The following is a 23260-nucleotide window of genomic DNA, read 5'->3' on the forward strand; positions in this document are numbered from 1 at the left end:
GAGAAGGGTGCAACAATGAATGAATGGAATCCCAAAATCTCTGTAGATGTTCATTGAAATGAAAAATAAACAACCTAAATTAAAAACAAACAAACAAAAAAACCCTCATTGCCATAGAGCTGGAACCCACTCACAGGTTTTCAGAGGCTGTAAATTGCATGGGAAGAGATTCCCCATCTTTCACCTGAGGAGCAGTTGATGGAATCCAACCACCTGCCTTTGGGTTGGCAGTGTAACTCCTTATTCATTAGGGCCACCAGAGCTCTCTAAAATGGGGAATTGGGAAGCTCCAGTAAAAGCCGGTTCAAAGCATTTCCAATTTATCTTTTAAATGTAATTAATTTTATCCTGTAGTCTTAAAAAAATTAGTATCTTCCTAGAGCTCCTAGCTTAATATGAAAGGGCAATCAAAGGAATGGGGAGGGGAAGGGAGAAGGAAAGGTTTAAAGTTAAATGATTTGGGATTGATTGAGACTTCCCTGGTACAAGGCAATTCTTTACATTCATTGTCCACAACATCTCCCCATTCTACTACTTAAAGCATCTCTATATTGTGGTCAGTGTTATCTTTTGTAGCCTTTTTTCTTGCCACACGTCTCTCATCCCATTCAAATATGTGTGACTCCTTTTAAGTCTTTGGTTACCTTCCAATTTTTTCTTTTAAATGGTCCATTTCTACTTGGAATGCCTGCTCCCTATCACTTGCCCAATATTTGCCCATTGAATTTATGTTCTTTGCTTTTAAGGAAGAGCTCAAAAGTGACAAACCCCAAACTGTCTCATAAGGCTTCCTCTTCAGGAATGGCTTAGTGTTAAGGAGTTGTGCTTCTAAACCAAGGACATGGAGTTTGAATCCACAAACTGCTTCAGTGAAGAAAGATGAGCAATCTCCTCCTGTGTGATTAACTGTCTCTGAAAACCCCGTAAGGGTCAGTTATGAGTCAGTTCTGACTGAGTGGCACACAACCATAACAACAACAACAGCCAGAATGATCCTTAAAAGTGAGTATGGCAAGACTTAGTCTCACATAATTTGAGCATATTATTAGGAGGGGTAAGTCCCTGGAAAAAAAATATTATGCCTGATAAACTAGAGAGTCAGCAAAATTGAGGAATACCCTCAACAAGATAGATTGACAGAAGGGCTGCAATAGCAGTGACTGTGAGGCTGTGAAAGATTAGTCAGGGTTTCATGCTGTTGTACTCAGGGTTGCAATAAATCTGAACCATCTCAATGGCACTTGACAGCAATATAGTATCCCCATAGAGAACCCTGGGGACACTATGCTTAAATTCTTGGCTAGCAACAGAAAGCTAAGTGATCCGAACCCACCAGTCACTCCACAGGAGAAAAGCCTATGCATTACACAGTTAATTCCACAAGTTACTCCACAGGAGAAAGATGAGCAGTCTCCTTCTGTGTGATTTACTGCCTCTGAAAACCTGTTGGTCAGCTATCAGGTGATTCTGATTTGATGGTATACAACAACAATAACAGTTAATTCAGTCTTTCATATTTATGTATTTTTTTTCCATACTTGGTTTTCAGCGTATCATGTGCAAGAACCATATCTTTCTCCTTTGGGTCTCTGTCTATGATCTAGAGTAGGTGCTAAGTATACCTCCATTTTCTTAGAGTTATGTATTACCCATTTAATTTACTCTTACTCATTCGGTCATTTTTTTAAGTACTCTAAATGTATCAGTTTGAGTGAAACGCACAATACTGCTATGAGATTATTATTATTATCTCCAATGTAGAGTCAAAGTAATGAAGAAAGGGAAAGATTAAGTAAGTTACCTAAGGCCACATAGCTGGCCTTTAAATCCATCCACCAAGAAAGATTTGATTTAAGGAATGTGGAAATTATTGAGCAATGTCATTAATATCATATGCAAACAAAACATTGCTGAAGATCATCCAAAAATGAGTAGAACAGTACAATGGCCATAAAGATCAAGCTGGATTTAGAAGATACCCTGGTACCAGAGATACCATTGTTGATATCAGATGGATCTTGATAGAAAACAGAGAATACCGGAAGAATGTTGATTTGTGTTTTATCTTCTATGAAAAGATATTTATTTGGCTGTGTGGATCATAACAAATTGTGTAGCTAACACAAGAATGAGAAGGATGGGAATCCTAGAACTCTTAATTGTGCTTATATAAAATCTGTACCTAGAGCAAGAAGCTGTAGTGAGAACAGAGCAAGAGGATACAGCATGTTTTAAAATCAAGGAAGGTGTTCATCAAGAAAGGTGTGAATTAGGGCTATATCTTGTCTCTCTACCTATTCAATTTGTATGCTAAGCAAATAATTTGAGAAGCTAGAGTCTATGAAGATGTGTATGGCATTAAGGTCAAAGGAAAACTCATCAACAAACTGGGTCATGCAGATGACACATCTTGCTTGGTGAAAACAAGGAATACTTGAAACGCTTGCTGCAGAAGATCCAAGACTACAGCACAATAAGGATTGTGTCTCAGCTCAAGAAGGCAAAAATCCTCACCTCTGTGCACACCCATGTTTATTGCAGCTTTGATTGCAATAGCAAAGAGCCGGAAACCACCAAAGTGCCCATCAATAAACGAATGGATAGAGGAGCTCTGGTATATTCACATAATGGAATACTATGCTGAATTGAAAAACAAGGAAGTCATGAAATATGCAAAATGGGTGACCTTGGAGGACATTATGCTGAGTTTAAATATCTCAGTCACAAAAGTTCAAATATTGCATAGGGCCACCGTTGTAAAACAGGACTGACATCAGGGTTGAGGGAAGACAGAAAAGGAGGGGAGGAATGATGTATATTGCATTGAAACAGACGAGGGAGAGAAGAGTGGCTGCATAGGGGAGTGGACTTGGGGGGAGGGATTCCATAACAATGAAAGAGTTTTTTTGTGTTGTTTTTTTCTTTTCAAGGAGAAGAGCGAATTGGGGAGGAAGGGGTGGAGAGGGAGAAAAGTGCAACAGTGAATGACTGGAAACCCTAAGTTTCTGTAAACTTTTATTAAAATTAATAAGGAAAAAAAATCCTCATCTCTAGGCAAATAGGCAACATCATGATGGAAAGAGAAAAGATTTAAATTGTCAACTATTTCGTTTGGATCCACAGTCAACACCCTTGATACCAGTAGTCAGGAAATCAAGAGACTTTTTGCATTGGGAAAGTCTGCTGTCAGGGGCCTCTCCAAATTAATGATAGTTGATGATGTCAGTTTGAACACTAAGATGTGTCTGAGTCAGGGTATTGTCTTCAATCACTTGCTATATATTTGAGAGCTGAACAATGAGTAAATAAGCATGATAGAGGAAGAATTTTTATTTTTGCATAGTAACGTTGGAGAAGAATGATAAATATCCCATGGACTGTCAAAAGAAAAAAAAAAAAAACCAAAACAGAACAGTCTTGGAGTAAGTGAAGCCAGAGTTCTCGTTGGAGCCAAAGACAACAAAGCTTTATTTAATGTAGTCTGGACATGTTGTTAGGAGGGTTAGGTTTTTACCCCCGTATGGGAAGGGACATCATGTTTGGAAAGATAGAGGGTTAACAAAAGAGAGGAAGAAGGGAGCTCTGGTGGCCTAGTGGCTAGAAGCTATGCTATAATCCCAAAGACACACAGTTCAAATCCACCAGATGCTCTGCTGGAGAAGGAGGGGCAATCTCTTCCTTTGACAATCAGATCCGATTGATGATACACAACAACAACAAAAAGTGGTCAAATTTGTTTTTTGTACTGTTCATAACATCAGTGGATGTTCCTGGTGAGGGGTTCCATTCCAGTGCCACAGAAATTCCCAGAGAAATACAAGGGTGACAAGACTTGTTAGTCTGATTTTATGTTTGAGAGACAAGTGTCAGAGAAGAAAAAAATATAAAAAAAGAGGAAGACCTTCAATGAGATGGATTGACAAAGAGACTAGAGCATTAGGCTCAAGTGTATCAGAAATGATGAGGATGGCACAGGATAAGACAGAGTTCAGATCCGTGGTTCATAGGTTTGCTGTAAGTCACATTTGACTTGAAAGCACCTTAAAATAACTCTTTTTCTTAGCTCTAGTGACAAAGTCTGTAGGGAATTGCTCTGCTATTGCAAAGGCCATTCTTTCTGACAATTCTAATTTATTAACCTCTCCTTGTGATAAAGATGGAAAATCTCTCCTGCTATTTACAGCCTCCAAAAACCCACTAGAGGGTCAGTTGTAAATCAGTTCTGACTTGATGGCAATGAGGAGTGAGAGGACTCTGGTTTGAGAAATAATATTTTCAACCATTCCCACTTGTCACAGAATTGCTTCTGATTCATGGTGACCCCAGGTGTTGTGAAGAGTTTTCATGGCTATGTCTATCCACCACCCCCTGCCTTTCCCCGCCCAGTTCTCAGTGTGTTGAGTGAAGGAGTTACACTAGCTCAAGTTAACAGTGGACCCTAAATGGTTGCATTATACAAGCTATAAACTTGTGAAAAGGGGCAGAAAGTAAATTTCCTACTGGTTGCAAATAAATCCTTAAGCTTCAGTAAGCACAAGCACTTAAAACCCCTGAACCTTCAGCTGGTCGTCCTGAGCCAGCCCAATCTCTACAAGGAGCTGGCATATGTTCTTGTGCTGGTCACCCTGTAGCTGAATTATTCTCCATATTCTGGTTGCTCATTACTATATGGTGCCATTGCAGGAAATTTTTTTCTTAAATGCCTTTACCATTTAATTTTAATTGTAATCATTAGTGATTCCTTGGGCAGTTCTAAATATCTTCTTACCATTTCTCTGTTGGTTTCTTATGTGGATATAATCCTCAGCTGCAGCAGGAAGCAGATTATCATCTTTATTTGCATCAGCAAAGGGGATGGATGAGTGGAGGCTCTGCATAGTGGACATAGGATGTGATTCCTTTTCCTCAGTGGAAATGACCTGTGGAAAGGAGTGTTGGGAAGTAAGGGCCCCCAGGAAGGAGGCAGCTAAGTCCTTGGAAGCAGTGCAGGGACTGGGCACGAGTGTGCCCTTTTGGAGATAGACCTTCTGGCCTTTCTTCTGAGGTGCCTCCAGTTGGGTTTGGAACCATTAATCTTTTGATTAGTAACTGTGAGTTTACCCATTTACATCACCCAGGGACTCCTGCTCTTAACTTTTGGGAGATGTTTATATAATTACTATGCATGCTAAGTATTGTCTTATCAGCAGAGAAATAGGAGACTTTAATAAGCCTCATGCTGTACATGGAATTGTAGCGGTTTCATAAGTCGTCCTTGTTAGGTGCCTTTGAGTGGATTACAACCCATAGTGAACCTATAAACAATAGATCTGAACCGTTTCCTGTCCTGTGTCATCCTTATCGTCTCTGACCCACTTGATCCCATTAGATGCTGTCACCCTCTCAGTACATATTGTTGAGCATCACCTCCTTCACTGACCCTCCACTTTCCCCAGCATGATGCCCCTTTCCAAGGAATCATAAATAGTAGACTATGATAATTTGACCAAGGATAGGCAAGTCCACTGAAAATGGATAGCTATTTATGTTTATAGCTCATCCAGAACTTTCTGATCCCTTTGACTACGTCTCGGAAATCTCTGGCCATATGAATCTTGTTCCCTAAGGGAGTTATTATGTGCTGTTGAGTTGGAACTGACTCATAGGAGATGCTCCAGTAGGTTTTCAGAGGCTGCAAATCACACAGAAGGAGATTGCCCATCTTTTCCCTGAGCAGCAACTGGTGGATTTGAACAGAATGGGAATCCCAGAACACTTGATCGTTCTAATGCGAAACCTATACTTGGACCAACCAAGAGGCAGTCGTCAGAACAGAGCAAGGAAACACTGCATGGTTCAAAATTGGGAAGGGCGTACGCCAGGGATGTGTCCTGTCTCCATACCTTTTCAACCTGTATACAGAACAGATTATCTGAAAGGCTGGGTTCTATGAGGAGAAGTGTGGCGTCAGGATTGATGGAAGATCTATTAACAATCTGCGTTATGCAGATGACACAACCCTTCTTGCTGAAACTGAGGAGGACCTCATGCACTTGCTGTAGAGGGTCAAGGACTGCAGCCTTCAGTATGGATTGAAGCTCAATGTCAAGAAGACAAAGATTCTCACCACTGGACCAATTGGTAGCATCAGGATGGATGGTGAAGAGATTGAGATTGTTAACAACTTTAGTCTGCTTGGCTCCACGGTCAACACTCTTGGCAACAGTAGTCAGAAATCAAAAAACGTATTGCAATGGGAGAGTCTGCTGTTAGGGACCTCTCCAAAGTAATGACAAGCAATGATGTCACTCTGGAGACTAAGGTGTGTCTGATACAGGCCATGGTCTTTGCAATCACTTGTTATGGATCAGAGAGTTGGACAATGACTAGGGAGGATAGAAGGAGAATTGATGCCTTTCAGCTGTTGTGCTGGAGAAGAGTATTGAGGGTTATAATTATAATTATAAGAGTATAATTGGTTCCATAGACTGCTAGGAAAACAAACAGATTCATCCTGGAGAGGGTTAAACCAGGCTGGTTCTTGGAGGCAAGGATTCTGAGGCTTTGTCTGACATACTTTGGACATGTTGTAAGGAGGGACAGGTCCTTGGAGAGGGACCTCATGCTTGGGAGGGTAGAGGGACAGTGCAGGAGAGGAAGACCCTCTATGAGGTGGATTGATTCAGTGACTGGGGTAATCGGGTTGGGTGTGTCAGAGGCAGTGTGGTTGGCACAGGATGGAGCAGGATTTAGGGCTGTTGTACATAGGGTCGCTATGAGTCGCAAGCGACTCGATGGCACATAACAACAACGACCACCTTTAGGTTAACAGCGCAACTTCTTTCCGACTAGAGTTCCATGCTCTCTAAGGTAGAAAGCCCAGACACTCAACTACCCAGGATACATGCAGCTTGATAAAGCAAAGGAATAATAAAGTTGTTGCTAAGTACCATCTAGTTGGACCAATAGCTGACCCTTCAGTGTTTTTTCGGAGGCAGTAGATCTAAAGGAGGAGATTGCTTATCCTTCTTCTGCCAAGCAGCTGGTAGATTCAAACCATGTGCCTTTGACTTGGGAGTGCAACTCTTAACACTAAGCCGCCAGAGATCCCTAAAGCAATTGATGAGTCCCATCCAATGTAGAACTCGATATCTAGATGATGACGATATTAAGTTGGAAAATAAAAGCTGCTTAGGTTGTTTTGTTATTGTTGAAAAGTGAGTCATTTAAGTTCTTAAACATGAACTTAATTTAACTAGAAATCTTGCATGAAAATAGACTCATGAGATTTAAATATAAATTTTTTAAGACATAAACAGTATTTCAAGTGATTTGATTTTTTTTTTTAAAAAAAGGCCAACCATACTTTGTAGAGTTTGGAACTCAACCCATTATCCACCATGCACCGGTGTCCCACTGTGAACAAAGGGCTAAGAGGCCAAGAGAGATAGAAAGAATAAATAAACCACAAGTTCTTTGTAGCAGAAAGTAAATACAGCCAAACAATGGAGCATGATTGTGGTATTTTTTCAGATAAGGCTAGTGCTTCATCAGCTGGTTCTTACACAGTAAGAAATGCTGTGATTCACAAGAAACTGAGAGAGAAGCCTCAGTTTACCTTACTTGCAACCGTAAATTTTTGAGGAATATTAAGTTTTAACATTGGTTTTCTCATTCTAAAGTTTATTAGGGAGCCCTGGTGCTTTAGTGGTAAGGAATTGCACTGCCAACCCAAAGAAACATAGTTTGAATCCACCATTTACTCCTCGGGAGAGAGATGGCTCTTCCCGTGTCTGAAAACTCGCTAGAGGAGAAGCTATGAATTGGTTCCAACTTGATGGTACACAGCAACAACAAAGTTTACTTCTGATTTGTAATTACCCTGTAAACTTCTTAAAGAGTCAAGGCAAGTTACTTTGACTTTTTGCATTGTGAAAAAGGAACTTAACCATGATAGGTTTTATAAAGACAGAATGGATCTTCAGACCAAACAGTTAGAAATAGTTCACTGATTAAGCCATGCTCAAAATCTGATGTTTAATTTACTGGAGATAACATATACAAGTCTTCATATTGATACTTTTTTTAGGGTTTAAGTATGGCCTAGTGGTAAGGAGTTACACTATTAACACAATGGCAGACAGTATTAATCCATCAGATACTCCGAGCAAAGATGGACAATCTCCTCTGATGAGATTTAAAGCTCTAAAAACCCAATGGAGGTTCAGCTATCACTGGATTCTGACTTGAGGGCACTGAGAGGGAAAGAAATTAGTAATAAACTACGCATTATATCTGATAAATGCACCCTTTCTTTTTTTTTCAACTAAAGATCTGAGAGTAAATTAAATATGTGAATGAGACAAATTTGATTCTAAATTACAAACAAAATTTCAAGAGAAATATTTGTTTCAGAGTTTTAATATTTTTTAAAAACATTTGCAACAGAGAACTAGAAAATCTTTAAAAGATTCTTAACACAGTTTAAGTTTGTTATATTTCTGGGGATAGGTAAAAAATGGAAACATTCTAGAAGTGTCTAGATTTCTGGAAATAATTACCTAAAAGAAGATTAATACTTCTCAAGTAGTTAATGGCTCTGCCCTAGGCTATTGTTTGCTGCCAAAGGAGCTATTCATTCATAAAACTGGACCCACCCATCCAAACAAAGGGACCCTTGGTGGCTGTTCAGGTGGACTCCATGCCAAGAAAAGGGGATTGCTTCATTTCCTCAAGACTGAACTTTTGATCCATCCTGTGTAGCCAAGCTAAGAACTTAGAATGGAATTTTAAACAAGGCTTTAATGGCACTTTGGAAACCACCAGCAAACATCCCCCAACTGTAGAAATAAAGTAGCATGTTAGAATGAATCAAACAGGATTTATTGAGGAAATTTGAATCTTAATTACAAGTGCAGTGTTGTACTGGGAAAATCTGCTGTCAAGGACCTCTCCAAAGTGCTAAAAAGCAAAGCTATTCTTTTAAAGACTAAGGTGTGCTTTATCCAAGACAGGGTATTTTCAATTGCTTCGTATGCATTTGAAAGTTGGACAAAGAATAAGATGACAGAAGAGTCGATGCTTTTGAAGTGTGGTGTGGGATAAGAGTACTTGAATATCTCTTGAACTGCTATAAGAATGAAGAAATCTGTCTTGGAGAAAGTGCAACCAGGGTGCTTCTTAGAGGTAAAGATGGTCAAACTTGATCTCACATACTTTGGGCATGTTGTCAGGAGGGGCCAGTCCTTGGAAAAAGACATCATGTTGTGAAAGGTGGAGGGGCAGCAAAAGAGACTACAACTCTCAATGAGATAGATTGACAGTGGGCTTGAGCACATCGGAGATCTTGAGGATGGTGCAGGATAGGGCCAGGTTTCTGATCTATTGTTTATAGGATTTCAATGAGTTGTAGTCAATTCAATGCCACCAAACAACAACAACAACATAAAATGTAAAAAACTGTTTTTGACATCTAACAACAAGGCTAATTTTCAAATTATAAGCTATTGTTCACTCAGAGTTGGATATTTTGTAAATAAGAAAACATTATTCACTCAGAGTCCCTAGTGGCATCATCTGTTATGCTTTGGACTGCTAACCGAAGGGTTGGCAGTTTGAACCCAAAATCTGCTCTATGGGAGAAAGATGGACAATCTTCTATAAAGATTTATTGCTGCAGGAGTTGCCATGAGTCAGAATTGACTTGATAGCAGTGGGTGGATGCGATGAGCATTCACTTTGACAATTTAGATAATCTAGAAATATGATACATATCTCATTCATGACTCTCATTCATGACAAGTTTTTAATAACTAGTACGAGATTTGATTTGCAAATGCTGGGTTATAAAAAAAATAAAAATGCTGGGTTATAATGTAGAAAAGACTGAGTCTTAACTTTTGTGGTTAACTTTTTGTGGTGTTTATATTCTAATTTTTAAATTTTTTTCCAAATTGTGATTATTATGAAGGAAATAAAGAAGGTGTTGAGTGAGACAGAAATAAGTGAGGTAGAACTCATTAAATAGAGCGATCATAGACATCCTTTCTGAGTTTTGGGACCTTTAGCTTGTGACATCAAAATGAAAAGAAACCATCTTTGAGAGTCCTCATAGGACTGCTAAAAGTTTGTTTGAAGAACTCAGAAGTCAAACTAAAGAGGCAGATGGAAAAAAATGTGAGCATTATTGAGGAACTATTACTCTAATGTATTTAAAACCACGTCAAATATACATATCCTACTTTTCTTATGAGTTCTGGTGGCCTAAAGTATAAGGTGGATTCATGGTAAGGACTTGTGCTGCCATTGTAAAGCCATGTGGCTTGAATCCACCAGCTGCTGCACGAGAGAAAGATGTGCAGTCGCCTAATGTGGGATTTACTGTCTCTGAAAACATGCTGGAGGGTCAGCTATGGGTCAATTTCAACAAGTTGTGCTGCCAATCCAAAGGCAGGCAGTTGAAATCCACCAGTGGCCCCTTAGAAGAAAGATGAACAGTCTCCTCTTGTGTGATTTACAGCCTCTGAAAATCAGGTGTGAGTCAGTTCTGAGAGCAATGAGAAAGAGAAATTTCCTTATATAAATTTATATTACTATTGGTTATCTAGAGTAGATGGGAGAAGTTTCTCTTTATAGTATTCTACCTAATAAATGAAGCAAAGTATTAATAATGAAATGTGTAGAGATGAAGTTGGAAAATCAAAAAGGATAAACTCACTTGACATTTATTAAGTTGAAGGAACTGAAAAACAAATTCAAGTCTCAAGTTGCAATATTTAAGGATGACATGGGCAGAATATTGAATGATCCAGAATGCATAAAAAGAACCTGGAAGGAGCGCACAAATCACTGTACCAAAAAGAATTGGCTGACACAGAAGAATTTCATTAAACAACATATCATCAAGAGGCAATGGTAATGAAGGAGAAAGTTCAATTTGCTCTGAAGGAATTGGAAAAAAAAATAAGGCCCATGATTTGATAGAATGCCAATTGATGTATTTTAATAAACCAATAAACAAACGCTGCACTGGAAGTGCTCACCAGGTTGTGCCAAGAAATCTGGAGTACGTATACCTGTCCAGCTGACTTGAAGAGATCCATATTTATTCCTATTGCACAAAAAAGGTGATCCCACAGTGTGGAAATTAACGAATAATATCATTAACATCACACACAAGCAAGATCTTCCTGAAGATTATCTAAAAATGACTGGAACAGTGCATTGACAGAGAACTGCCAGAAATACAATCTGAATTTAGAAAAGGCTGTGGCACTAGGGACATCATTGTCAATGTCAGATGAATCTTTGCTACAGAGAGTATGAGAGGAACGCCTATCTATCAGTGTTTCATTGACTATGCGAAGGCATTTTACTGTGTGGATCACAATAAACTGTGGCTAACCTTGAGAATAATGGGAATCAAGAACACATAATTGTGCTCAGGCAAAACCTATACTTGGACCAGGAGACAGTCATCATAACAGAACAAGGAAACACTATGTGATTCAACATTAGGAAAGGAGTGCATCTAGGATGCATTCTATCTTCCTACTTGTTCCAATCTACATGTAGCACAGATCATTCAGGAGGCTGAACTTTATGAGGAGGAATGTGGCATCAGGATTGGAGAAAGACTCATCAACAGCCTACAATATGCAGATGACACAACTTTTCTGGTAGAAAATGAAGAGGAACCGAAGCGTTCAAGGATTGTAGTCTTTAATATGGATTGAAGCTTAACATCAAGAAAAGGAAGATTCTCACCACTGGGCCAATTGACAGTACCATGAAGATGGAGAAGAGATTGATTATTAGCAGCTTCAGTTTGCTCGGTTCTATTATCAACACTTTTGGCACCAGCAGTCAGACAATCAAAAGATGAATTGCACTGGGAAAATCGACTGTCAGGAACCTCTCCAGAGTGCTGAAGAGCAACGATGTCATTCTAGAGACTAAGGGGCTCCTGAACCAGGCTATGGTCTTTACAGTTACTTGCTATGTGTCAGATAGCTGAACAATGATTAAGAATGGTAGGAGGACTGAGGCCTTTGAGTCATGGTGCTGGAGAAGAATGTTGAACATTCCAAGAGAACAAAAAGTTTTGCCCTGGAGACGATGAAACCAAGTTGCTTCTTAGAGGCAAGGATTTTTTTTTCTTTTTTTATTTTCTAAAAAAATATGGAACACTTCACAAATTTGTGTGTCATCCTTGCGCAGGGGCCATGCTAATCTTCTCTGTATCGTTCCAATTTTAGTATATGTGCTGCTAAAGCGAGCACAGAGGCAAGGATTTTGAAGCTCCATCTCACATACTTTGGGTATGTTTCTTGGAAGGGCCAGTCCTTAGAGAAAGACATCATGCTTGGAAGGGTGGAGGGACAGTACAGGAGAGGATTGACACAGTAACTGGAGTAATGAGGATATCAGAGACAGTGAGATTGGCTCAGTATTGGACAGGGTTCAGAGCTATTGTGCATAGGGTTGCTTGAGTCAATCAACTGGATGGCACATAACAACAACAACAATGAGTTCTTGGATTTAGACATTGCTTATTAGCTGCTGTTATTATCAGAAATAGAGAATCAGATTATATATATGCATGTGTATGTGTGTCTCCTGGTGGAAGAACACAAACTGTGATGTCTAAAAAAAGAGTCCAAACTACTAGTCTCTAGATCCTGTTTTCAATTACAGGAGATGGAAAGGACAAGGGAGTATCTCAAATTATATCACAGAAATGCAATCTGAAATAATCATTTCTTTTTTTAAACAAAATTTTATTTTAATTGTGATTTTAATGACCATTTACGTAGAAGTTAGATTTTCATTCATTCATTGTTATACTTTCTACCCCCTGGCTCTCCCTCCCCCTCCCCAGTTCACTTTTTCTAATATTAATTCATTGTTGCACAATTACTTCCTTCCCCCTCACCCCACATACCTTTCCACAGTCCTCTTTGCAATGATATACCTCTTTTTGGGCTGTGGTACATATAATACCTAATCATATATTCCTTTTAAGCAGTTCTTTCCTTTATCTATTCCAATGAAATGGTCACATCTATCCACTGTTACCCTATTCTCTTCCCAACGCCCCATGTCAGACCTGCTTTATAACAATGGTGCTATTCAGTATTCGTCCTTTTGTGACTGAGATGGTTCACACAGTATGATGTCCTCCAGGGTCACCCATGTTGTGTGATGTTTTTCGAGTTCATTGTTTTTCAGTGCTGCATATTTATTCCATTGTGTGAATGTACTATAGCTTTTTTATCCATTCGCTTGTTGATGGTCACTTGGGTTGCTTTCATCTCTTTGCTATTGTGAATACTGAAACAATAAACATGGGTGTGCAAATATCTGTTTGGATAGTGGTTATGGTTTCTTTAGGGTATATTCCCAGCAGTGGTGTTGCTGGGAATTTCTATTTTTAATTTTTTGAGAAAGCAACAAACCACCTTCCATAGTTGTTGCACCAACTTACACTCTCACCAGCAGTGAATAAGGGTTCTAGTCTCTCCACTACCTCACCAGCATTTGTTGTTCACTGCTCTCTTGAACTTTACTATTGCTGCTAGGGTGAGATAGTATCTCATAGTTGGTTTTATTTGCATTTCTATAATGGCTAGGCAATTAGAATATTTCTTCATGTGTTTGTTTGCCATCTGAAAATCTTCTTTGGTAAAGTATCTATTCATATCCTATACCCATTTTGCTATTGGGTTGTTTACCTTTTTCTTGTTGAGGTGCTGGCATATTCTAGAAATTTTAAATATGCATCCCTTATCAGACAGGTCATTAACAAATTCCCCCCCCCCAATCTGTGGGTTTCCCTTTACCCTGTTGGAGAAGTTTGTTTTTTAAAAATTTTATTTTGTTAATTTTAATGAACATTTACAGAGATTTTGGATTTCCATTCATTCATTGTTGTACTGAGAAGTTTTTTGATGTGCATAGGGACTTGATTCTTAGAAGGTCCCATTCATATATTTTGTTCTCAGTTGTGGGGAAGTAGCCATAGTTCAGAAAATTCTAAAGAGTAAACAACCTAACTTTCTCAATAACAGCAATAAGGATAACCACAGATCAGCAAGGAGGAAAAGATGGAGGGGAAACCTATAGGTTAAAAGATAAAAAGATATCTCATCTCAATATGTGGACCTTGTTTGGTTTCAGATTCAGACTATTCGTTTTCTGAGAAATGTGTGAGACACTGGAAATTTGAATACTGAAGAGATAGTTGATAATATAAAATAGTGCTATGTGTACATGCAGAGGTATTGTGGCTATGTAAAAATAGAATATTTCATTTAAAATTAGTCTAATTTAATGGCTAAAATTAATGGTAAAAAGATATGTATTGGATTAAATAGTGAATTGAAATCATTAGTTAAGGGAAGTTACTTGAATTCTCTTTTATAATGGCTTCTTTTCAAACAAAATCTGAGTGACAGAAAAATATATGCATAAATAGAAACATTAACATCAATGTTGAATTACCTGATAACCAAGGTAAACATGGGCTTACTTGTGTTTACTTACTAATCTGTAGTGAACAATTTCTCATTTTTTCACCACATCAAAGATACTAGGTATGGCTGACATTGCCCTTTCTCCTAACTCCAAACACCTGCCTGTCTATGGAAATAAAGCCACTCAAATTTGCAATCTCAGACAAGGATAGAGTATTTAGTCAACAAGATAAGTAAACAAGCACATGCTTATTTATTAATCTGTAGTGAATAATTTATATTAAATAGTGCTATGTGGTTGCTCTTGTTATATGCCATGGAGCCGTTTGTGATTCACAGAGACCCTTTGTACAACAGCTCTGAACCCTGCTATATCTTGAGCCAATTTTATTGTCTCTTACATATCTGCCCCCTCATCTCTTTCAAGGTCTTTATCTCTTTTGCTGTTCGTCCACCCTTCCAAAGCATGATGTCCTTCTGTAATGACGAGTCCCTCTTAGAAACATGCTCAAAGCATGTGAGACAGAGCTTCAAAATCTTGGCCTCCAAGAAGCATCCTGTTTTCACCCTTTCTGGAACAGACCAGTTTGTTCCCTTAGTGGTCCATGTTATGTTCAATAGTCCTCTCCAGGATCACAACTGAAAGGCATTGATTCTTCTTCTATCATCCTTAGTGATTGTGCAGCTCCCTGATGCATAGCAAGTAATTGGACCATAGCTTGATCAAGTGCACCTTAGTTTCTAGATTGGCTTTGTAGCCCTTCAGTACTCTAGAGAGATCCTTGACTGCAGAGTTTTTCAATGCAATTTGTCTTTTGATTTCCTGACTGCTGGTACAAGAGTGTCGATTGTAGAGACAAGTAAACTGAGGCGTTAATAATCTCAATTATCTTCTCCATCTATCATGGTGCTGCCAATTGGCCCAGTGGTGAGAATCTTTGTTTTCTTGATGTTGAACCTCAATCCATATTTAATCCTTGACTTTCTGCAGTAAATGCCTCAGGTCCTCCTCTGTTTCAGTAAGCAAGTTTGTGTCATATATATAACATGGGTTGTTGATGAGTCTTCCTCTTGATACCACATTCCTCCTCAAAAAGTCCAGCTTCCCAGGTGATCTGTTCCACAAACAGATTGAAAAAGTATTTAAATAAGATGCATTCCTTGCATACACGTTTCCTGATTTTGAACCTGATTTTTGCTGTTCTTTTTCAAGTTGTTGGAGATGTCGGGCTAGAGAGTGAATGGTCATTTTTTTCCTGCCTGTTGATATGTTTGCTTATTGCTATAAGTTGACCTCTGATTACTGCTTTGGCTGTTTCTCAGAGGTTTGGTAAGTGGTGTTTTCATTGTCATTTGTTTCAAGAAACATTTTAATTTCATTTTTTATTTCTTCTAATATCCACTCATGTTGATCAAGGTGTTGTTCAGCTTCCAAATGTATGGTTTTTTTCTGTCCTTTATCCTCTTGTTATTAATTTCTAATTTTGTTGCATTGTGGTCTGAGAAAATGCTTTGTATGATTTCTATGTTTTTAAATTTATTGATGCTTGCCTTGTGACCTAAAATGTGATCTATTCTAGAGAATGTTCCATGCACAAGAAGAAGGTACACTGTGGTTTATTTTGGTGCACTAGCCTATAAATCTATATGAAGTTGAGTTGGCTTATTGTGTGGTTTAATTCTTGAGCATATTTGTTGAGGTGGTTTTTTTCTGGTAGTTCTATCTTTTCTTAAGAAGGGTGTATTGAGGTCTCCAAGTACTATAGTATTGTTGTCTATGTCCTTTTTTAAGTTTAGTTAATGTTTGTTTTATGTATTTTGCAGGTCTTTCATTTGGTGCCTAGATTTTTATTATTGTTATGTCTGCTTGTTCTATTGACCATTTAAGCATTATGTAGTGACCTTCCTTGTCTGTTGTGATGGTTTTTGCATTGATATTTATTCTATCTGAGATTAATATCACTACTCCTGCTTTTTTTCTGGTTGCCATTTGTTTGGTATATTTTCCCCCATCCTTTTTAGTCTTTCTTTATCTTCATTTTTCAGGTATTTCTCTTGTAGACAGCATGTTGATGAATTTGTTTTTTATCCAATTTGATACTTTTTTCCTCTTCCGTGGTGCATTTAAATAATTTACATTCAGTGTGATTATTGAAAGGCAAGGTTTATTACTATCATTTTGTTGAGTTCTTTTTGGTGTTGTTGCTGGTTACTTTGGTCCATACTGCTTTCTGTGGCATCTCTGTTAGAAGGATGTCTCTCAATGTTTCCTGCCACACTGATCTTGTTTTTACAAACTCCCTTAGGTTCTGTTTTTCTGGGAATATCTTGATCTCTCCTTCATATTTGAAGTACAATTTTGCTTGGTATAGTATTCTTTGTTGACAGTTGTGTTCTTTGAGTGTTTGATATATGTCCTTCCATTGTCTTCTTGCTCATATGATTTTTGCTGAGAAAACAGCATTTAATCTTATCTGCTGTCCCTTATGGATTGTTGTTGTTGTTATGTGCCATCGAATCGTTTGCAACTCATAGCGACCCTATGTACAAGAGCCCTAAACGCCTCCTTATGACTCAGGGTGAAGTCTCTCTCAGGGAGGAGTGATAGGGAATGGCAAAGGACACACTGACAAAGAAGATTAATCAGAACTGGCTTTGACAAGCACTGTGGCATTTGGACAAGAACAAACTGGGAGGAGGGTAGAGAGAATAGTGCAACAATGAATGAGTGGAAGCCCAAAATCTCTGTAAATGTTTATGAAAATATAATTATAGAAGAGCCCTAAATGCCGTTCTATCCTGTGGCAACCTCGCCGTCTCAAACACATTCATTCCCACCACTCCACTCATAGAATCAATCCATCTCATCGAGGGTCTTCCTCTCCTGCGCCGTCCCTCCACTCTCCCAAACATGATGTCCCTCTCCAAGGAGCAGTCCCTCCTTGCAACATGCCCAAAATATGTCAGATGAAGCTTCAGAATCCTTGACTCCAGGGAACATTCTGGCTTCACCTTCTCCAGGACAAACCTGTTTGTTCTCCTAGCAGTCCATGTTATATTTAACACTCTTCTCCAGTACCACAGCTCAAAGGCATCAATTCTCTTTCTATCAACCCTATTCACTGTCCAACTCTTAATGTATAGCACGTAATTGCAAAGACCATAGCCTGGATCAGGCGCACCTTAGTCTCCAGCCTGACGTCATTGCACTTCAGTACTCTTGAGAGGTCCCTCACAACTGACTCTCCCAATGCAATTCGTCTCCTGATTTCCTGGGTGCTGTTACCAAGAGTGTTGACTGTGGAGCCAAGTAAATGAAAACTGTTAATTATCTCAATCTCTTCACCATCCATACTGATGCTGTCAATTGGCCCAGTGCTGAGAATCTTTGTTTTCTTGATGTTGAGCTTCAATCCATATTGAAGACCTCAGTCCTTGACCTTCTGCAGCAAGTGCTTCAGGTCCTCCTCAGTTTCAGCGAGTAGGGTTGTGTCATCTGCATGAAGCAGGTTATTGATGATTCTTCCACCAATCCTGATGCCACATTCCTCTTCATACAGCCCAGAGTCTTGGATGATCTGTTCTGCATACAGATTGAAAATGTATGGAGACAAAATACATCCCTGATGGACCCCTTTCTTGATTTTGAACCATCCAGTGTCTCCCTTCTCTGTTCTGACAACTGCCTCTTGGTCCAGGTATAGGTTTTGCATTAGCACGATCAAATGTTCTGGGATTCCCATTCTTCTCAGAGTCAGCCATAGCTTGTTGTGATCCACACAATCAAAAGCCTTTGCATAGTCAATGAAGCACAGATAGACAATCTTCTGGTATTCTTTGCTTTCTGCCAAGATCCATCTTACATTAGCTATAATATTCCTAGTACCACAACCTCTTCTAAATCCAGACTGCACATTTGGCAGTTCTCTGTTGACATATTGTTACAAACGTTTTTGGATAATTTTCAGCAGAATCTTGCTTGTATGTGATATCAATGATATTGTTCAATAATTTCCACACTCTGTTGGGTTGCCTTTCTTTGGAATGGGAACAAATATTGATCTCTTCCAGTCAGTTTGCCAGCTGACTGTTCTCCAGATTTCCTGGCACAACATAGTGAGCACATCCAGGGCACTCTCTGTTTTTTCCTTGCTGCTTTCAGAATTCTCTCCTTATCTTTGGTTCTGGTAAACTTGACTATGATATGCCTTGGTGTTTTTCTTTTGAGGTCTATTCTATATGGTGTTTGCTCAGCTTCTTGAATATATACTATCTTATTCTTCATTGCCTGAAGTGCAGGCTGGATTTAGAATAGGCCACAGCACGAGGGATATTATAGCTAATGTCATGTGGATCTTGGCTGAAAGCAGAGGGTAGCAGAGGAATGTCTATCTGTGTTTCATTGACTATGTAAAGACATTTGACTGTGTGGATCACAACCAACTATGGCTGACTTTGAGAAGAATGGGAATCTCAGAACACTTGATTGTGCTTATGCAAAATTTATACTTGGATGAGGAGGCAATCATCAAAACAAAGCAAGGAAACACTGCATGGTTCAAAATTGGGATGGGTGTGCCTCAAGGATGTGTCCTATCTACATATCTTTTCAATCTATATACAGAACAGATTATGCGGAAGGCTGGACTCTATGAGGAGAAATGTGGCATCAGGATTGATGACACAGCCCTGCTTGCTGAAACTGAGGAGGACTTGAAGTACTTGCTGCAGAAGGTCAAGGGTTTCAGCCTTCAATATGGATTGAAGTTCGATATCAAGAAAACAAAGATTCTCACCACTGGGCCAATTTGCAGGATCATGATAGATAGTGAAGGGATTGAGTTTGTTGACCAATTCAGTTTGCTTGGCTCTACAATCAACACACTTGGTACCAGCAGCCAGGATATTAAAAGATGAGTGCATTGGGAAACTCTACTGTCAGAGATCTCTCCAAGGTACTAAGGAGCAGTGATGTCAGTCTGGGGACTAAGGTACACCTGATACAGGCCATGGTCTTTGCCATTACTTGTTATGCAACAGAGAGCTGGACAATGACTAGAGATGAGAGAAGGACAGTTGATGCCTTTGTGCTTTGGTGCTGGAGAAGAGCATTGGATATACCATGGACTGCTAGGGGAACAAACAACTGCTCCTTGAAGGCAAGGATTCTGAAGCTCCATCTGACATATTTTGGACATGTTGCAAAGCAGGATCTGTCCTTGGAGAGGGATGTCATGCTTGGGAGGGTGGAGGGACAGCACATGAGAGGAAGATCCTCGATGAGATGGATTGATTCCATCACTGGGGTAATGGGGATAGGTGTGTCAGAGGCAATAAGTTTGGTAAGAGATAGAGTAGGATTTAGGGCTGTTGCACATAGGGTTGCTATGAGTCGCGAGTACTCGACGGCACATAACAACAACAACAACAACAACATTCTTCATTATGCCTGAGAAGTATTCCTCTAGTAATTCTTCCACAACCTTTTTGGTGCCTTTACTTGCTTTTCCCTATTCTGGGATTCCTATGATGTGCATGTTATTTCTCTTGATGGTGTCTCATGTTATTCTTAGGTTTTCTTCTTTCTCCTTCTTTTTTGATTCTGTTTTTTTGCTCTAGCAGATCAGTGGTAACAATACTATCTTCTATTTCATTGGTTCTGTGTTCCATCTCTTCCACTCTGTTTATGTGTCTCTCCATTATGTTGACATCATCTGAAACATTGGACCTTATATTTTGGATCATGGTTTCTTGTTTTTCCAGTGCCACTAATGCCTCGTTTGTGTCAGCTGGGTGGAGGCATGTGGCCTCTGGATCCTGGAAGGTCGTATAGCCCTGGTTTGTCCCCTTGCCATGCAGAGGTAACTTGTAGTTTCTATGAAGCGGAACACTTTGACACTGATGTGTCAAATGTGATAGTGGTTACCCATGGTGGACAGTGTTGGCTGTAGCTTCCCAATTAAAATAAGCTTGGAAGCAGGAGTGGCATCCACTTCCCTAAATAGCTTGCCTCTGGGAACCCTACGAACCTGGAGTAAGAATGAAAGTCTCGCAAGTATCAAGAACTTTTGTTCATAGGGCCACTATGAGTCGCATACGACTCAATGGCACTTAATAACATAGAGAGATACCAGTTGGCCTAGTGGACCAAAAGTGATGCTACCAAGCCAAAGGTGGGTGACTAATCCATGGCCCACCGGCCTGTTTTTCATTGTTTTTGGTCAAACATTCTTCTAGGTTGTATAGCCCTGGTGTGTCCTCTTTCCATATAGAGGTAACTTGTGGTTGCTGTGAAGCTGAACACTGTGACACTGATGTATCAAATGCCATAATGGTTACCCATGGTGGATGGTGTTGGGTGGAGCTCCCCGATTAAAACAAGCTTGGAAGCAGGAGCAGCATCCACTTCTGTAAATAGCTTGTCTCCAGAAACCCTATGAACCTGGAGAAAGGATAATAGTCATGCAAGGGTTGAGGACTTACATTCATAGGGTAGTTATGAGTTGCCTACGACTCAACGGCACGTAACAACTGCAACAACCTGGATTTTGCTTGCAGTGTCCTGTATGTAATTCTTCAAGTTTGTAATTTCTTCAATTTTTCCTTTGAAAATATTCAATCATTGTTCTTTTAATTTCTGTGTCAGAAAGTTCCATCAGACCTTCTGGCTTCAGGAAATCCATTGACACTGTGTTATCTTTTGGGGGTGACATCTTGCTTTGAACTTGTGTAGGATGCAGGATAGCCTGTTTCTTTCATGACATTGGTAGGTTCTTGATGTGAAGACAATGCCCTAGAAATTGGTGGGGCAGCTAACCCTCCTTTGTTTCCTCTATGAACTTCTGACTCAAGGGAAGGTTCAGTTCAGGGCCTGTGAGAGCAACCTCTTCTAGCTAAGTCAGATCAAGGTCCTTCAGATTAAAGGCAAGTTGAGTGATTGGTAGGCATGAGTGTGGAGCTGAATGGGGGTTGGGAGAGGCACAGGGACCATGGTAACCACAGGGGTGGGTCAGCCAGTTGTGGGTACCTCACTCAGATTTCAGCTGTCCAGGATCCCTACTCAAATTCCAGCTGTCTGTCTCCCACCCAGCAGCTCTTGTTCAGTGGTCATTGCCCGGCTGCGCTCACCCAGGTACCCTCACTCAGCATCTCCTGCCCTGTCAGGGCCCTGGGTCTATCAAGGCCCAAGAAAACTCAGTCAAATTCCCACTGACCCCCTCACTCCTGGCGGGTCAATGTGGCTTAAGAAAACCCAGTCAAATTCCTACCCACCTGCTCACTCCTGGCCTGTTGGCAGGGCCCAAGAAATCCCGGTCAAATTCCTACCGACCCCCTGAGTCAGCAGAGCCCAAGAAAACTCAGTCAAATTCCTGCTGACCTGGTGGGTGGGTCCCACGGAGGCTCAGTCAGCGGCCTCAGCTGGGACCTGCAGTTCTCTTCTCCTGTGGCTCCCAAACTAATTATTTTAATAAAAGTTCTGACTCAAATTCCTACTGTCCATCTCATGCCATCTTGGTCTTTGTGCACCGTGTTGGTCTCTCTGGTGGCTCGTTTTTAGGCAGCTTGCCATTCCTCCAGCTCCTTATGCTGTTTCTTTCCTCTACCACCACCATCTTGGTTCCCAAGGATTTTTGCATCTATATTCATGAGACATATTTGTCTTATCGTTTTCTTTTTTGGTAATATCTTTGCCAGGTTTCAATATTAGAGGTATTCATAGAATGTCTCTGGAAGTGTTTCTTCTTTTTCTATTTTTGTGAAATAATTTAAGTAGAATGGGTGATAAATCTTCTTTGAATGTTTATAGAATTCAGCAGTGAAGCCATCTGGTCCAAGGTGCTTTTTTTGTGTGGGTTGTTTATATATATATCATCTACTTAATTTCTTCTTTTGTGATGCGTCTGTTCAAATGTTCTACATCTGACTGTGTCAATCTGGGTAGGGCATGAGTTTCAAGGAATTTGTACATTTCCTCTAAGTTTTCAATTTTATCAGAGTATAGCTTTTCATAATATTCTGAAGACATGAAAAGACTTTTCACAGAAGAAGACATTCATGTGGCCAACAGACACATGTAGAAATGCTCAAAATCACTGGCAATAAGAGAGATGCAAATTAAAACCACAATGAGATACCATCTCACCCCAGAAACAGTGGCCGTTTTGTAGGGCAGAAGCAATAAATGTTGGAGATGATGTGGAGAGGTGGAAACTCTCATACATTGTTGCTGGGATTGTGAAATGGTACAACCTCTCTGGAAGATAATTTGGCATTTTCTCGAAAAGTTGAACATAGAAGCTCCATATGACCCAGTTAGTTATTCCACTATTAGAAATATACCCTTAGGAAATTAGAACTGAGACACAAACAGAGATTTGCACACCCATGTTCATAGCAGCATTATTCACCATTACAGGAACATGGAAACAGTCCAAATGTCCAACCACAACTGAATGGATTGAAAAATTGTGGTACATTCACACAATAGAATACTGTGCAGCACTCAGAAGCAATGATTTTAAAAAATACTACATAACTTGGGAGAGGGTGGAGAGCATTATTCTGAGTGAACTAATGCAGTCTCATAAGAACAAATACTGCATAAGACCATTATTGTAAAAATAGGAGGATAAGTAGTAAAACATGTCTAGGAACTCAACAGTAGGAAGGAAAGAGTGGAGGGGTGAGGATAGGCATGGGTGAAGCCACAGGGCTGCATAGTTTGGTGAGTTAAGAGAAGGGGGCAGAGTAATGATGTGCAAGGTCCAGTGTTGATTAATTTTATAAAACATAATGCATGAGGATTA

General features: G+C 39.7%; 1 pseudogene; it reads right to left on the bottom strand.

The window, feature by feature from the left end:
- Window positions 1-4541: 4541 nt before the first annotated feature.
- On the bottom strand, window positions 4542-4886 carry LOC102856447 (annotated as a pseudogene).
- Between the last annotated feature and the right edge of the window lie 18374 nt (window positions 4887-23260).

This window comes from Elephantulus edwardii, unplaced genomic scaffold, assembly GCF_000299155.1.
Source record: "Elephantulus edwardii isolate Elephantulus edwardi_28Jun2011 unplaced genomic scaffold, EleEdw1.0 scaffold00061, whole genome shotgun sequence".
Lineage (NCBI taxonomy): Eukaryota > Metazoa > Chordata > Mammalia > Macroscelidea > Macroscelididae > Elephantulus > Elephantulus edwardii.